The sequence below is a fragment of the Mustelus asterias genome, unplaced genomic scaffold (assembly GCF_964213995.1).
Source record: "Mustelus asterias unplaced genomic scaffold, sMusAst1.hap1.1 HAP1_SCAFFOLD_273, whole genome shotgun sequence".
NCBI lineage: Eukaryota > Metazoa > Chordata > Chondrichthyes > Carcharhiniformes > Triakidae > Mustelus > Mustelus asterias.
This window is the reverse complement of record NW_027590238.1, coordinates 260,203-275,508: the sequence shown is the minus strand read 5'-3', so window position 1 is coordinate 275,508 and position 15,306 is coordinate 260,203.

The window sequence follows — 15,306 nt, the reverse complement described above, 5'->3', positions numbered from 1 at the left end:
TGCCAATGACCGAAGTCAGGCTGACCAATCCATAATTTCCCATCTGCTCCCTCCCTCCCTAGTTCAACAGTTAAATTAGCTACTGTCCAGTCCTCTGGGATCCACCCTGAGTACAGTGATTCCTGAAAGGTCACCACCAATGCCTCCACAATTTCCTCAGCTAACACTTTTCACGAACATGGAAAGCTGAGTCAATCCAGAAAATAACGTTTTGACTCTATAGCTCATCAGACAAATTGGAATAGGAGCTGCCGTTCCTTTGTTTCGAATGAGTAAAGAAAATTGTAATATTTCTAGAGCAGCTGTCAGTCCCTCAGACAGCTCATTCCATATTTTATATATACCATGTGCAAAGAGTCTCCCAGGAACCACCCCGCCCCCCCCGAGCCCATCGCAATTGCTGCTTGTGCCAGTCTCCTTACATTCAAGCTCTCAGCCCCTCCATCCTTTCCCCTATACTTCCGTTTTAAAAACAGAAATGAAGAGCATTATTTAAATGGTGATGTCGAGTGGTTTGTGGCTGTGCAAAGGAATATGGTTATCCATGTGACTGATTCAATAAATGTCGAGAGGCATGTGCAACACAAGGTATTATGGGGTAAATGGTTAGTTGGCCTTCATTGCAAGAGTATTTGAGTTCAGAATTACGAATGATTTACTGCAGTTATCATTGACGACAGCACAGCTGGAGTGTTGCGTCCACATTTGGTCACTCTACCTAAGAAATTAACCATTTCCCACAGGTCGACTGCAGCAGAAGTTCACAAGACAGATACTTGTGTTTGTTGAGACTGTTCTATCAAGAGAGATTTCTTCGAATGGACAGGCATTCACTAAAGTTTAGACTGGCGTCAGGGGGCCTGATCGAAACGTATAGTAAAGAACATTAACATGGTTAGCCAGACGAGATGCAGGCCAGATGCTTTCTCTGTCTGTCGAATTTAAAACGAGTGTACACATATTCCGGATATCTGATTGATCATTTAAAATTTGATGAGAAAATATTTCGTCACTCAAATTGTCACGAATCTATGATATTTACTATCTCAACAGAATGTCGGGGCCAGGTCACCGAATGCATTCAAACCTATATATTTTTTAAGAGTTTGATGACATGAAAGGGTATGGGGAGAATGCTGGATTATCGCATCGAGATAGACGATCCGCCATGATGATATTCAATGGCACAGCCATTCGAAGGGCCGAATTCTGTACTCCTGCCCCTAGTTTCTATGAGCCTAAGCATCACAATTCTCTTGTCCTGCGATATTTCGCCGCCTGTCACACCCTGCCTTATCCACCTGAACAGAGGATTAAATAAATATCATTTATTCCGTTTTTATTTTGTTAACTATTTCCTTCAGAAGCGGTACTGCCCTGTCACCACTCGCCATTCCGTCTAACGGAGTTCATGGTTATGTATGGAGCGTTCCTGCATTAGAGCTTGAACATTTCGTGTTCAAGATCCACTCCAGGACATATTAGCCCTGGAATTCCGGTTAAAATTGCCCTTCGTCCAAACATGTTTAAAATCCACTCTGTAACATTTCCAAAGGTGGCACACTGGTTTGAAACGTTGGACAAGGCTGTACAAATGTGAAGAAAAGAACAAACCTCGTGCGGAATTTTTTATAACCTATGAGGAACGGGCTGTCCCTGAATATGAAAAGAGATCTTACTGTCTCTCTGTTGGGACAATCTACCTCTTCATTATTGTTTCCTGCAGGCTGTCTCCACCAGCTTCCACTATATCATTATAACACATAGAATGAATCTCGGCTGTAGATCTTCAGCTCTAATGCTACAGACTTTCAGGGGAGGCCGATATGGATCACCCAGTCGTTATTTTGGGTTCGGAGGATTGTAATTTTTTTTCAACGTTCTGTTTCACATCCACGATCTGGCACATGTATCACCTGCCAGCTTCATTTGGTGATATAATTCCAATGCCGTATCTTGGGGCACTTTCGATGCATTGTCTCAAGAAGTTCTCCTGGTTGTACTTCAACAATTCAGAGCCACGTCCATCTACCGCACACACACACACACTCACGCACACACACTCAGACCCCAACCGTACCCCGACCTTGGCTCCCTGAAATAATATTGGAGATTCACATGGAAATTAAATAATAATATGTAAAAAAAATGCTCTTCTATCAATCGCTGAGTGCTTGGGGTCTGAGAGAACCACCAACCCGCCCAGATTCTTCCACGCCATCGCCCCACCTCGCCCGCCTGAGAAATGCAAATAACTCATTTTTGACCTTGAAGCCTATGTGACTACAATTGAGGATACTTTTGAATATTATCCTTCCTCACTGCAATAATTGAGCCCTTGATGAATGCAGCAAAGCCATCTCCGATTTTGCACCACATCATGCCACCCCCAAAATCCAGGCCAAACACACATGAAGAACCCATGTAGATTCTTCACCCCGGCCAATTGAGCTATCTGTCCTGCCCCGTCCTCAAACAGGTCAGTGTGTTGGCAATTATATCATAACGGCACGTGTTAATAATCAAACCCCCAATTCTATACTTACCAATAAAACTTGAATTATACAAGATGAAGAAAACATGTCCATATTCCTTTGTGTCTCTCTTAGCACTCACTGACAGATTGGCTGGTGTTTTTACATATTTGTTGTGAAAGACCCCCCCCCCCCCCCGCCCCCGACCACCGCTCCCCGATCCGCGCCCCATGTAACTCCACACTGTGACTCATCCCGATGCCAAAATAAACCCAAGCCCGCCACACACAACACAAGGAAACCTCCTGGCAATTTTCCTAGTCTCACTCCCGATCACGTGGAACACATGTGACTCATACAGGTCGAGAATTCTGTAGAAAATTCCCCAATGGCGCAGGAATATAAATATCTCCCCCTGCAGCATTTCTTAAACCACACAGTAATCTGCTCCATCCTACTATTCCGATACTCACAAACACGTGATTCTGGAATAATCCAGAGATTACTGCCTTTGTGCTCCTGCTGTTCAATATGCAAGAGAGCTCCGTTAATCCTTACCGCAGGAACTCATACCGCTTTCCCCCTACGTCATTGCTCCCCTTTCAGAATGTCCTTTCGCCATCCAGAGAAAGGGAATAAGGAAGTCAATTGAAATCTTGACGTCTGTTTCTCAGGAGGAGGATAAAAACGTAGGAAAGTGTTGCTGCGACTTTATTAAAAAATAATGAGGCAGTACTGAGAATAGTGTGCGCTGTTTTGGCCCCCTTAATCGAGGAGGTAAGTACGTGCATTTTAGGGGGTGCAGAATTGTTTCAGTAGATTTGTTCCAGAAATGAGAAGTCCCTCTTATGAAGAAGTCTTGGACATTTAAGGCCTATACTCTCTAGAGATTGGGAGAACGAGAGGAGATCTCATTGAGGGTTAGTGCCATAAAGGGGGTTTGAGGAACAAAACATGAAGAGTGCATTTCATCATGCCTTGGTCGACTCAACTAGTTACATCTGCAAAGAATTCCAACAGAGTCGTCAGGCACGATTACTACTTTGCAAATCTTCTTCACTATTGGAATTTCTGAGGATGTAACTAATAGAGTTGACCGAGGAGAACCAGTGGGTGAAGTTTATTTAGACTTTCAGAAGGCTTTTGCCAAGCCCTCACACAATATACTATTATGTAAAGTTGGATCATATAGGACTGCTAGTAATATCTTGAGATGGATAGAAGCTGGTTAGCAGACAGGAAGCAAAGAGTTAACATAAATGAGTGTTTTTCTGACTGGCAGTCAGAGACTAAGGGGTTGCGCAGGGATCCTATGTGCTCGGGCCCCAACTATTCACATTATACATTAACGATTTAAAAGGGATAACTGAATGCATTATCTCCAAATTAGCAGATTATACCAAATTCTTGGAAGGCTGAGCTGTGAGGAGGATGCGGAAATGATTCACTGTGATTTGGGAAGGCTGAATATGTGGGCATATGCATGACAGATGCAGTATAATGTGGACAAATGTGAGGTTATCCAGTTTAGTAGCAATAATAGAAAAACATTATTATCTGAAATGGTGTAAATTCAGAGAAGTGGGTTCTCAGTGAAACCTTGGCGTCCTCGTGCATTGGGCGCTGAAAGTAAGCGAGCAAGTACATCAGGCAGTATAAAGGGTAAAACATATTTTGGTTCTGCACTCCGCCACCATTAAGAACATTCTATCTGAATCTGCCCTCTCTAACCCTGTTATAAATTTATACGTTTCTATGAAGTGCCCTCTCACTCTTCCAAACTCCAGTGAATATAATGCGAACCGACTGAACCTCTCCTCGTTTGACAGACCTGCCATCCCATGAATCAGCCTGGTAAACATTCGCTGTACTCTCTCTATAGCAAGGAATTCTTTCCTCAGATAAGGACACAAGATATGCACACAATATTCCAGGTGTGGCCTCACCAACGCCGTATACATTTGCAGCAAAACATCCCTATCCCTATATTCAAATTCTCTCACTATGAAGGCCAACATATGATTTGCCATTTTTAATGCCTGCTGTACCTGCGCGCTTCCTTTCAGCGACCAATGCACGAGGACACCAAGGTTTCACTGAGGGTCCACCTCTCTCAATTTACACCATTTCAAATTATAACCTGTCTTTCGATTATTGCTACCAAAGTGGATATCTCACATTTCTCCACATTATACTGCATCTGTCATGCATATGCCCACATATGTAGCCTACCCAAATCACGTTGAATCATTTCAGCATCCTCCTCATAGCTCAGCCTCGCACCAACTTTATACAAACTGCAAATTTGGAGATAATGCATTCAGTTCTCTCTTCCAAATCGTTAATGTGTAATGTGAACAGTTGGGGTCCTAGCACATAGGATACCTGCGGGACCCCCACTCGTCTCTGACTGCCAATCAGAAAAAAAATCGATTTATTTTAGCTCTTTACTTCCTGTCTGCCAAACAGCTTCTATCAATCTCAAGACATTACAAGTAATCCTATGTGCTCTAACTTTACATAGTAGTATATTGTGTGAGACCTTGGCAAAAGCCTTCTGAAAGACTAAGTAAACCGAATCCACCGGTCCTCCTCAGACAACTCTACTGGTGACTTCCTCAAAAAATTCCAATAGTAAAGAAGATTTTCAAAAGAGAAATCGTGCCTGGCGAATCTATTGGAATTCTTTGCATTTGTAAAGAGTTGAGTTGACCAAGACATCAGGAAATACACTCTGCATGTTTAGTTCCTCAAACCCCTTTGTGGCCTTTTACTTCTCAATGAGATCTCCCCTGGTGCTTCCAATCTCCAGAGAATATAGGCCTTTAATGTCCAATATTACTCCATAAGAGAGACTTCTCATCTCTGGTAAAAAGTCTTGTCTACTCTGCACCCCTCCAGTGCACCTACATACCTCCTCGATCTGGGGGGGGGGGGCAAAATGGTACACACTTTTCTTTTATTTTTTTATAAAGTTGCAGCAACACTTCCCTACGTTTTTTATCCTTGTCCTTAGCAATAGATGTCAAGATTTAACTATCTTCCTTGTTCCCTATTGTATCTGCATTGAATTTTCTATTATTCATGCACGAGGACAGCCAGATCTCGATACATGTGATAACGCTAAAATGTTTCTCTATATAAATAATAATTTATCTTTGTATATTTTCTATCAAAATGGATACCGTTGGATCAAAATTATGACCACACATTTCCCACCGTTTTTGATCCACACTCTGAACTGTCCGCAGTTCTTACCATTGAAATTGCATAACTTGTGCACTGGCAAATGGGTGGCCTTTGGATTACTCAAAGGAATTTGGAGTGAACTGCTGGATCCAGTTGTCGGGTTGATTCTTTCATGTAAGATCCTGTCACCATGTTCAAGGTTGTCAGACAGGATGGCAACCAGTGAGTGGTAAGCTTGGTTTCCTGGTAAATACTTGATACACAGAAGAAGAGTTCAAGAAGACAAGTTTTAATAACAACTCAAAGGATCAACATAGAACTCTTTAAACACAAATTGCATTTCACTCAGCACCAAAATTACATCTCCATATATTCATTTTTGGGATGCAGGAAGTGCTGGCAGCGTCAGCATTTATAATCAATCCCTGAGTGCACAAAACGAGAGGCTTACCATGCTATTTCTGATTCAGCCACATTGCGGTTGATCTCGAGTCACAAGTAGGCCAGGCCAGGTAAAGATGGCAGTTTCCCATCTATAATGGACATTAGTGAACCATATGGGTTGAGTATAATTTCATCACCAGATAACGTCAACCACTAACATTCAAGTAATGGCAAATACAGAAAGATTTAGAGATTCAGTGCAGCACATGAATTCATTAAGCCCTTCACAAATTTGCAACTTGAAATCAATTCGGGATTAATTGGGACCTGACCACTTGGGATCAGGGGATGGAGAGTACTGTGGCGAATCAGGAAATTGAGAGGGTTGGGAAAGTCGAGCATGAGCGAGGGTCGATACAATTAGGGTGTGAGCTGCAGTATGAGAAGATGGGAACTCTAGACATTTTGAGTGGGGCCACTGGAGGTTTGTTGTTGCAGTCTGTATTTCTAAGTGAAATCAGGCACAGCACAGAAAGGTAATGGTATCAGTGAACGCAGTGATTAATACATTGACCCTCCAAAGGAAGCAGTTGGTGATGCTGGACACATACAAAGACAATTCCGACCAGGTTATTGACGTGGCCCCTGACATCAAATAACTGCTGGGGGTTGGGTTCATGAAATTCTGCGAGAATAAAACAGTACGTTTCTGTAATGTTCGCCATAGAAGTTTTGAATTGTCCTTGAGACCAGCCTAGTTCATTACTCTCCCTCAGGAAACGAAATCGGCTGCCCTTTCCTCGTCTGAAATAGAATGACTGAGAACATATAAGGGCGCCTGATTGCAAACTGGCCCCCACTACGATTCATATTGATGTGTCACCATATTGACAGGAATGGTGGGGAGGTCAGAAAGTGACATGTACATTTCGTTCCTCCAATGTTGTCATCAAAATAGAAACAACATCCAAGGCTCGCCCAACATCATCCTCGGACAGTCCCGCCACAGGTGTCAGCAGAGTGGCAGAAAGTCGGTGGGGAAGGATTAGTTTCACGACCTCAACGTTGGATCAGGACGTTAGAATGACTTATGGTTTCACGGCAAAGATGGGGGAGATGATTCCCAGTCAGCACTTTCCCTCAGCTGTTGAATCGTCGCTCCTCCATGCAAAGGAAGCCAAAGGCGCAGCGGAGCAGGGGAAAGTGCTCAGGTTATAAGATTGTGGGTCAGTCACCCAGAATGGTTCTGTAGTACCAGTGCTGACCGAGTTGGTTGAGGGACTAATGACCTAACTCTGCCATAATAGGCCTGAGTCGGGTGGTGAGTAAAAGAAACCAGGGTAAAACATATTTTCCCTTGTCCTCAACAATATACCTCTCGCAATGGCAGCTCTCCGTGAGAGCCATAGTAATGGTGAAATGAGCAAAGACATTGTGAAGATTAGTGACGTCCGCACAATCAGCACGCACTCCCGGGTGTATTATGGCACTAACATTGTGTGAATGAGATAGATTCAGGGCAGATCGAACTGCTGAAAGCATGCACGATGCTCTGTGGACCATCAGCAGCAAAACTGTGTTCAGCACAAACGAACCTCAGGCCCATTATGTCCGTCTAAATCCATTACCATCCCGTACAAAGGTCAATATTGACTCAATGAGCAGTGCAGGAGAGATTCGCCAAAGCTCTGCAGTTGGGTCTCCTAAGTGGTGGCATCCCACGAAAAAAAGCATGTGAAGAGTTGGCTCCAGATTGATCTCCATCATGAATGATGTGATATTGAGCTCGGCAAGGTGAAATCCAATTTGAACAATTTTCATCGCCTCCACCCACAATTCCCAAGTGGATTATCCATCTTGACCTCTTCCTGAACTCCACAGCATCAGTGATGCCAGTCTTGTGCTAACTTGAACAACTCTATGTCATATCAAAAAGCATAAGGAAACTTCAACAAAACCTTCAGGCAGTGTTACTGAAGAGGCATAATTTCCCTAGAGAAAAATAATAACCATTGTTTCACACTCAGGGACATTTCCTTGCCCCCCATCTTGTTAAACACACTTTCCTTTTCAACATTTTCAAAAATAAAGTACAACTGTTCCAAGGATTGAAATGTTGACAGATTGGCAAGTCCAAGTTTAAACAGAATCCAAGTATAACATATCCTGGTGTGGGTCTTCAACCCCGACCTTCAGGCTCAGATACAGGAACATTAGCTACTGAATTGAATCCTCCATCAGACAGGAAAGCGACAATAACAGAGCAATTCCACTTCAGAGGGAAATATTTAACAAAAATAAACAACAGAATCAACCGAGAAGTATTGCATACGATGGCCAGATGGATAAGATAGTTTGAATGTGAAACGGATGAATAGCATGTGAAGCCCGGGTGGAGAAGAGGGAAGCATAAGAGAGGAAATAACTTCAAAGTTAGGAAGATTGGCAAAAAAAATGGCAATCAGGTGGAAACACATTGTTTCATAAAAGGAACATTAAAAATCTAGAATGTCATGACTGTGAGAGCAGTGGAGGCAACTTCTATTGTCGTTTCTTATATGAATGTGAACATTATGTGAAGGGAAAAGCTCTGCTGTGCCACGGTTAATGGGTGGGGGAATGGATCTCGGTGATTTTCTCCAGCGGAGATTCAGCACCGAAAGTAATGGACAAGTGGCCACTTCCTTCTTTGTAACCATTCAGTGATACTCTGACCAAGTAGAGATAACGTGGTTGAGAATGTGCATGGAATATTGCAAATTGGATCAACGAAAAAGAACAGAGGCACAAGGGAGGAGGGATAAGATTGTTGGTGGAGGGTTGTTATAAAAGGTGTTCCAGAGTAAAGGACCAAAAAGGGACAGGCAGGAGGAATGGAATTGTGGGAGAGTGAGCGAGTGTTAGTATCTGTGTATAGTCTGCTACGTTTTCTTGAAATATGACAGGCTCCATTTACATAGTGAAAGAGAGACTGGTAGAAGGTGGTAGCACCTTTAATAACTTATAAAGCAACAAATGTAAAAAGAGAACGATTAGAGAACTGTACTTACAATTAGTAGTCAATTTTACATCAGCAAACAGCATATGCCCCCTCCCAAATGTACTGACAACGAGATGTCCAAAATCTGCGTCCATCGAGGCGGCAAGATGGCTCTGCTGCCTCACAGCGCAAGGGACTCGTGTTCGATTCCCGGCTGGGTCACTGTTTATGTGGAGTTTGCACATTCTCCTCGTGTTTGGGTGGCGTTCCTCCGGGTGCTCCGGTTTCCTCCCACAGCCCAAAGATGTGTGGGGATAGGTAGGTAGATTGGCCACCCTAAATGCCCACTACGTGTCAGGGAGATTACCTGGGGTAAATGCATAGGGTTGTGGGGAAAGGGCCTTGGTGGGATTGTGGTCAATGCAGACTCGGTGGGCCAAATGGTCCCTCTCAGCACTGTCGGGTTGTATGATTCTATTCGGCAGCTTAAGTGGACATCGATTTCTCCTGAGAACAAAACGCAAGTGACCTGCATCTCCCAATTGCTTTAATCTCTGCACTGTTTATTTCCCAATCTTATGAACCACAATGAGATCCTCCCCAGGCCTGCGTCATCAAGGTCCGCCGGGTGAATGCTGCAGCCACATGCTATCCTGCAATGAGTTCACTGTTCAAAATGAAGACGAGCTCCCAGCTGAACTTGTGTGATGAATAAAATGGTCAAATATTCATCTGCTTGAAGTGCAGACCGAACTGTCTTAATGTATATATTACTGAAAATGTGTGTGTGCTATCTCTCATCACAACAGTCTTCAATTTCACAAAGAGAGGGACAGGTTCTAGTACAGATCTTTATAACTTGAAATCAACATTTGTGTTTGGGTCTTAAAAATGTGCAATGTCTTCTTGGAATTGGAAACTGACTGATGTCCTCGTCACCAATTGCAAATACCTGCATCATTCCTCACATTCATATTACTGGACTCATCCTTAGATCAGTTTACAGTTAAACCGCCCTGTGTTACTTGTAGGCAGACCCTATATAAATCACAAGGCACATTTCAACTTACCATAAAACATCGTGAGTCTCTACTTCTTACACTGAGAAACATATAATTTGCAAGAGAGAGAGAGAAATAAATACGAATGAGAGCGAGATTTCACCATAACCTAAAAATGTTATTTGATCCAGTGATATTGTGTCGAATGAATATCAGTGTTGTAATATAGGAAATGTGACAACTAATTTGCTCAGAGTAAGGTGCCACAAATAGCAATGTGATTCAACTGCAGAAGAAGGGTTTCTTGGAAGATTGATCATTATTGGCCCAAGGACACCAGGGACAGCTTCCGCTCTCTTCGGCAGTAGTGACCCTTGAAGATGTTCCGAAGCAGGAGATTAGCGAACCAGTAGATGTAGATATACAAAACTGTCAAAAGAACTTCATGGAAAATGGCAAGATTTGTTTTTATGCAACTCCACTAGTTAGCTCAAAGGATAAATTGGATTATTATTTGAGGGGAGGATCTTTTTACATGACCAGGAAAGTGAGGATAACTTGATAACATTTTGAAAGCAGGAAGATGGATAAAATGGTTAGTGCCTTCCTTGTTTTATTCGTCTTTGAAATGCAATAAAGTCTGCTGGTGAACCTTCCCGAGATCAATCATAACGAAGATCTGTCTCTCCAAATGTAATTTAAAAAAGACTTGATTCCAATTAATATTTGACTCAGTTCATGGACTGTCCCTTCAACGTGTCCAAGATTACGCCAACACGCGCTCATCTGAATGATTATTAGCTTTGAATGCCCTCAGAGTTGTGAACCTGTGGAATTCTCCACTACAGAAAGCTGTTGGGGCCACTTCGTTAAATTTGTTGCTAAAAGGGATCATGGGGAATGGAGAGAGTGCAGGAATGGGATACTGAAAGTGCATATGTTTATCCACGATCATATTGAAGAGTGGTGCAGTCTTGAAGGGCCAAATAGCCAACTCCTGCACCTATTGTCCATTGTTCTATGTTTCTATGTATGTAATATTCAAAATGTCTTCCAGATATTCATTTCCACTTCTTTAAGTACAAACGTGATGTAACGTGGATTTATGGAGAAAGAACAATAACACGAAGGGAACAAAGGGCGAAGGTGCGGCAGATAAGCTCTCCACCACTTAGCATTAAGCAGAGTTCGACATTCGTTGTTAGATTTGTGCAAAATGGGCCCCACTAATATCATATTATGTCGGGAATCCAAACACACTCTTCCCATTGTTTAAGCATCGCCAATATTCCGGAATATTAGAGAATAGTTGGATTGGTTAGAATGAGCTCTGCTGCCTCGGGGATGTCGTGCCATATTGGAAAAAAAATGAACAGAGAAAGAGTTTTAGAAGTGTTAAACTTTCCCAGATGTCAATGAACATAGGTCTATGATAAACTTGAAAGCTGAGATCGGTAAGGGAATTAGGGATTATAGGGATCATGCGGGTAAGTGGAACTGATCCACTTCAGATCAGCCATGATCTTATTGAATGGCGGGGCAGGCTCGAGGTGCTAGATGGCCTACTCCTGCTCCTATTTCTTATGTTCTTATGTTATTAGTTAGACGTCTGCTACTCAATGTTAATGAAGATTATGGAACAAAGATTGTTATGCGGAGACAGATCATGGATACGTTAAAGCTTAATAGATGGTGAAACATACATGAGGGGCTGAACATCTTCCACCTGATCCTCTGGTTATCAATGCACTCAAGTATATATTATTCATTACATATGGTCTGCTATACGCATTGCACAATCTAACAACAGCACTGAGCTTAAAACTTGAGCGTGCCTGCTCCCGCAGATCCTTTGGTGAATCCATGATTTGTAGCCAGTTGCCACCAATAACACTGGATTAAAATTCGGGCAACGCGTTCTGGAGAGAATGATTCTCTGCCTTGGCCTAGGCGGGATGTCGAGCAGTACATTCAGCCTTTATATGTTTCAATGTGTAGCCGATTAGAGTGTTTGAAACTATTTACTCAAGTCGTAGCTTTGAAAAGTGTGAGTGCTGTGACACCGAGCCACAAGCAATCATAACATCCACAACCGAAACACAGTGACATCAAGTTTACAACATGAACTGCAAGATGCCATCCAACCTCTTTGCACTGCACTTTTCAAAGCGATTTCGAGGGAAAGATCATAACATACACGGGGCCGATGCCAGGTGCAATTCACCTTCATGCGCATTACCCTTCTAATTTCAAAATATCAAGCCGTTCACTTCACTGACGTTCGGTCAATTCCTGGAATTCAATGCCTATCAATACTGTAGGCACATGCACACCACATGGCCTACAGTAGTTCAAATAGGCTGTTCAGCATCAGCTTCCCAAGAGCATGACAATGTATAATAAATGTTGACTTATCTCGCGACAGCCACATGCCACGAATGAATAATACTAATTACAAAAAAAGCTCGAACACATTGGTCTCTTTACAGCATATTCCAGGGAGAAGGGAGACATTAGTCATTGGAGTCGGTCTCAATTTTCTTTTGTTCTGGGGTGGAAATGGAAGGGACATGAGGCCATGAAGGGCAATATCCTTTCGGGAGGAAGAGGCAAACAACAGGGTGAGGTATTTCACTCATGTGATTTTGGGGCACCCCTAATTCTCTGAACCTCTACCACCTGAAACTCCTGTGCCCTGTCCGACAGCTAGTTTACCCTCTCCCTATAGTGGAGAACAATCTGATCTTCTGCTGCTGTTTGCCAGCCTGCCAAGTGGTCACATTCAATTGAAATGTATGTGCACAGTCCACGCGTACTGCCAGAAGGAAATTGCGTCAATTCGGCTCGTAAGTGTTACATATGCAACCCTTTCCCTTTTAACCTCTCAATTTAGGTTAAAATTATGCTCATCATCAAATAGGCTCAAATATAGGACCTGTCCTTTCGCCTCCACTTTCACCCACATTCCAAAACCCACAAAGCGGCATTTATTTATTGAAACCAGCAACATTTGGGTGTATCTGTGTATTGTCAGCTGAGTCGGGCAGTGAGATGCTGGATACTATGCTGGGGCTGATAAGTTACTGACAGATTCTGAAACCTTCCTTAAGGCTGCCAGGCAGGATGGCAACAGGTCTTCAGTCCGTTCCATGTCCCAAGCAAATACTTAATGGACTGAGAAACAGATCAAAATGACCAAATGCTTCAAATGATCAGGATGGAATTTCGTACACACACATATTTCATTCTGAACAGCAGCAGCACTGATTCCACTCCTGTACATATGTGTGTTGTTTAGCCCAAGCCAAAACTGAGATACAATTGAAGTTCCAATAAATGTACATTCACAGTCTCAATGAAACGCAGGAATCCAGATCGGCCCAAACAGTCCAATAAATTAGAGGGCAGTGAGGGAACATTAATAGCAGGTCAGCCAGGAAGACAGGATGGATAGCGGTATGGGCTGGATGAAGGAAATAGTGACGTGTTTCCTGAAAGACAGGAGGTGCCGGAGTCTGTTGAGATTTGGGATGTGTTGACATCAAGATTTCCTGATTGATACATTGCAATACGAATTATACTTTTGGTTATTATACAATATATTTGCGCATACCAATCACCAGTTAACAATTGTTCAAAATCATTGATGAATAGTTCCAGTTAATAGTGTTGATTTCCTCACCTTTACAACATTCGAATGCTTAGTTAACCAGGTACAGTCTCTACATGTTTGTCCAAAGGTCATATGCAGTTATAAAAAAAAACATCTTCATGGCTATATGATTCAAAGCTCCATGTTATCTACGTCCTAGTTTGTTTATCAAATTTTCCATTCTCTTTTATCTCGTGCATATTGTCTGTGCAGCAGATCTGCAGCTGTGGGATCTTCTGGGGAAAAAAGCTTCACAGCTGGTTTCCGGGGGAACTCTGCTGTATTCAGTTCACAGCAGAAGTCTGCTGTACTCAGTGATTTTTCCCCTTGAACATCTTCCAATTTCATTGTTTCGTAAACGTGATAACCACACAGTCATTGTGTTGACAAGGACCCATCTTCACAAGGTGTCTGCACTCAATCATGTGTTCTGGTAATAATATTGTTTAAAATGTAATGAATTTAGAACAGGTCCAGCAGCTCAAAACATTCTCATGATGCTGTGGGACACCAGCACAAAAATTCTGTTCAACTTGTATCTGCAACCTCCAGCCCAGCATGTCTGAAAGTGAACCACCACCATGAAAACATCATTAACCTAACTATTACACCCAAGTCAAGTGATAAAAAACGGTTCAGTGAAGAGTGCAGTAGAAGGTGTCAGGAGCAGCCACAGGTTTGCCTGGAAAAATGAGGTGATAAGCTAATGAAGCTGGAATAGAGAAATGCATTTAAGTTCAACAGCAAGTCACAGACAGAGATCTGATAGCTCAGCAAAATGATCAGATCAAGGTTCTGCAGTCTGATCAACTTTAGTGGTCGTGTCCAATCAAATAATAAAGGGGAGAAAGGTTCCTCATTCAGCCCCATCAGCAATGACGTGGTTCCACCTCCTCTGCGTGGAACTCAAGGCCGAAACATTCGTTTCGTCTGTCGACGGAGTTCCCAAGTAGAGTATCCATTTCAGCTTCAACCTGGATTCCACAGCTTCAGAGATGCCAATCTTTAACCAATTCGGTTCTTACTGGATGGCATCTCGAAAAAGCTTGAAGCTCTTGGTTACAACATGAAGGCAGTAGTGCTGATGACAGATATTGTCCATAAGGACATTCACTGTGATGATGTTTCGCATTCAGGGACATTGCATTGCTCATATCTTGCCATGGGGAGTCACATCAAGTTTCCATTTCTTTCCCAAATATTCACACAACCTACTTTTGAGAATCGTGTCCGATAGTGCAGTGAATGACCAAATTGAATATTAATCAGTTTTACCCGTGTTTAAGATTAAGCTGAATTTCAAGAATAATCTGTCCTGGAGTGGGGCTTGGACCCGGAAGATCCAACTAAGCATTGCCTGCTGAATCACAACCTCCTTCAGACAGGATGGCGACTGGGTTCAGGGGCAACTCTCTTTCAAAATGAAATAATTAAAGAAGCAACTGCAACTTAAACTGAGAAATGTTTATCACTCTGAGCAGATGCATCCGACAGAACGAGGGAGACGGATATGATATCATGATAGGAGGATGGAGAAGGATTGGAATTGAGGGCAGAAGCGCAGGCATCTTCAATTAAGTAGATTGACACAATAGGAAGAAGCAAAAGCGAGGAAAATGTATGGTT